Below are 2,854 nucleotides of genomic sequence, written 5' to 3'. Positions count from 1 at the left end.
AGTTTTAAACTCATCATAAAGGAATAGCTACGGAATAGCAACGAATGCTCAGTCATAGCTATTTGGTAGCTAATTAGCTACGGAATAACTATGGACTAGCGACGGAAAAAAATGGTTACAGAATAGCTACGAAATATCGATGATTTTATAATTTCCGTTACTATTATTATTACTCCCATTATAAAAACTAACATTTGACAAATGTTATTATACTGCTCCTAAGAGCACATCAAGCTCCAGTGTTCGCTACAGTCTCTCATACAGTGTTTGCTTTGACTTCCTTCTCCTGTGTTCCTTCCTTCCTTGTTTCCCACCATCTCATGCCCATTTTCTTACGAGAAGACACACCGCCTTTCTTCCCTTCTCTCTTTCTCTCTCTCTAAACAAAATATTTCTCTTTCTCTACAAGAGATTAATCAGCCGAAGCGGCCACCACCTCCACCATCGCTTCTGTCGTCCTACTTCCCAGATGTCTGTGTGTATGGGCAAGGGATGAACTGAGAATGGGAAAGAAAAGAAACATCTAGGAGAAAGAGAGAGAACAGAGATCGAGGTTGGGGGAGGAGGCAACACAGTTGTGGTGGCATATGACATCGCCGGAGAGGTGGTGGTTACCATATTTCTTCCTTTTCACAGCGTAAAACATTTTCTCCCCTCCCTTTCTCATTTTTTCTTTCGATTTCATTTAGCCAGGTAAAAACCTCCTCTTCCTTTGTTGACTGTTCCTAAGGTCAAATCGGAGGAACAGGTACTTCAAACACTTTTTTTTCATGGCTTTCTTAACACACTTCCAACCACTGCTGTCATACTCTTCCAGCCACTAACACAACATGCTCTATTTCTATCTCAGGAGAACCACCACTAGAAACTCTTCTAACCGATAACACTCTCTATTTCTTTCTCTCTCTATTTTTTTTCTCTCAGGTGGCTGAAGACTCTACGGTGGTGGCAGATGAGGTGGTCTGGGCAACAACTTTTTTTTGGTTTGGTGTTATCTCCAATACCACCTCAAAATCGTAACCTCAACACTAAACCTGTCTCGATGTTTTTATAAATCGCCTTGGATTGTGGTACGAGTATGCCCTCTCTTAGTCCTCCTCTGATTCGAGAATGACTTGCTCCATCCACCCTTGAAGACGTCACATGCATCAGTGATTCTGAGCAGAATCGATTTGATCTTCCGTTTAAAACCCTAGACGCGGATTCATAATATTGTTGGTAAAAACCGTAAATCTAGAAATGAGCTACCACTAATTCTTCTCCCCCTTTCGGCCAATCATCTCACCCATTTTGTTTTTTGTGCAGGGTCAATTTTTTTTAATTCGATTTAACGATGAATATGATGGTATTTTCTATCTTTCTATATGGTTAATACAACTGATTCTTCTTCAACCTAAATTTGAAATCATGTGTCACCTGTATTCCGCCATATTTGAACCAACTGATTCCATTCCCTTTATGAGTTGTTATAGTCACATCCTGAATTTGTTTCTAGTTCAAATCAATTTTGTTAAATTTGAATATATTTTTTTTTCTGTTCATGCTACTTCATATTTAATCATTTTGGATGTAACATGAGTTTGTGCCAGGTGCTGCATTCGTAGATAAGCCACAATATCAGTATGTTAATAATGCCTGGACGAAACTACTGTCAGATCCCTTGCTTTTAATAAAGTACTGAGAACATGAAGCATTCCATGGGACGAGATATTAGTAATATCCAGATGGCCATGATTTGCAAATGTGTAAGTTAAAAAGTTTTATTTGACTAATTTATTGTCATTATAGATGCATTCATGTTATAGCATTTTAATGGTGTTTTTGTTTGATAATGGAATGTAATCACATTGTTATTATTGCTGAAAAGTAGTTTGCCTTTATTAAAATTTTGACTAACCATTGTACTCCAAAAGGTCTATCCAGCTATAGTTTTCCACTAAATATTTTCCCTTGACAGTGTTATAAGTTATGACGGGAATAATTAATATAATAGATTTTTTTATAATACATGGGTTAAATACATGATATTTCTTTATATCACAACATTTTATTTTAGTTTTTTTCCTAATAAAGCATTGTACTTTGAAAGTACGTTTCTATAATTGGGTAGTCTTTTCGAAAGTATAATATGTGTTTGTGTGTGGGTAAGGCCGTAAGTATCTTTGTAACCCAATTAGTGGTTAAATGTAAGCAATAACAATATATTTTCTGTTTTTGCCACAAACAGCCGAACACATTACTCTTTAAAGGCTACCAAAATATAACATCCTACTTTGATTTGGGATATTAGTGTTCCACATACAAATTTAGCATTCATTTGACAAGCTATTAACTGATGTGATACAAATGGAAGTACGTGGTAACAATGTTTTGGGAATAGATGGAATTGTAGGTAAACAAGATGGAGTTGTAGGCAAACAATAAATGTATGGATTTGAAGCCCAGTTGGATCTTTTGTTTAAAGTTAGTTGTGATATTGACAAGTCTTTCATGTTTCAAGTTTTTATGATGAATCGATGGAAAAAAAAACAATTTAATGCTTTCCAAGTGATCATAATTTATGTTAATTTTGGTCATCATAAGATGAATATTCTTATGATCTATTAAAACACATGCAAAGCAAAGTACCTTAGGACATTTTTAGAGTTTCAAAGTTAAATGATGAATACGAAAAAGAAATGCAACTTATAAATATATTAGATTTTCAAAGTGTAATGTCTTAATACATAAAAAAAAACATTATATCATAAAATTATTGTTTAAACTTCCGCCGCAACGCGCGGCTTAAAAACCTCGTTATTATTATTTTTCATTATTCGAGTCTAGAATTTTTTTTGGGATCATTTTTCTTACA

At 34.9% G+C, this 2,854-nt stretch overlaps 1 long non-coding RNA gene across 2 annotated transcripts; it reads left to right on the top strand.

The window, feature by feature from the left end:
• The first annotated feature begins 226 nt into the window (after positions 1-226).
• Positions 227-1,919, top strand: LOC145162862 (uncharacterized). 2 transcript variants are annotated; one of them, XR_013739394.1, is made up of 3 exons: positions 227-1,218; positions 1,306-1,345; positions 1,590-1,919. It is a non-coding gene; the product is annotated as an uncharacterized LOC145162862 (long non-coding RNA). The 2 variants fall into 2 exon arrangements; XR_013739393.1 differs by lacking the exon at positions 1,590-1,919 and having other exon boundaries at positions 1,306-1,541.
• Positions 1,920-2,854: the final 935 nt, after the last annotated feature.

This window comes from Lactuca virosa, chromosome 3 (assembly GCF_052849685.1).
Source record: "Lactuca virosa cultivar CGN04683 chromosome 3, Lactuca_virosa_CGN04683_v6, whole genome shotgun sequence".
NCBI lineage: Eukaryota > Viridiplantae > Streptophyta > Magnoliopsida > Asterales > Asteraceae > Lactuca > Lactuca virosa.
Note: the sequence above shows the minus strand (reverse complement) of the source record. Positions and strands in the feature narration are given on the sequence as shown.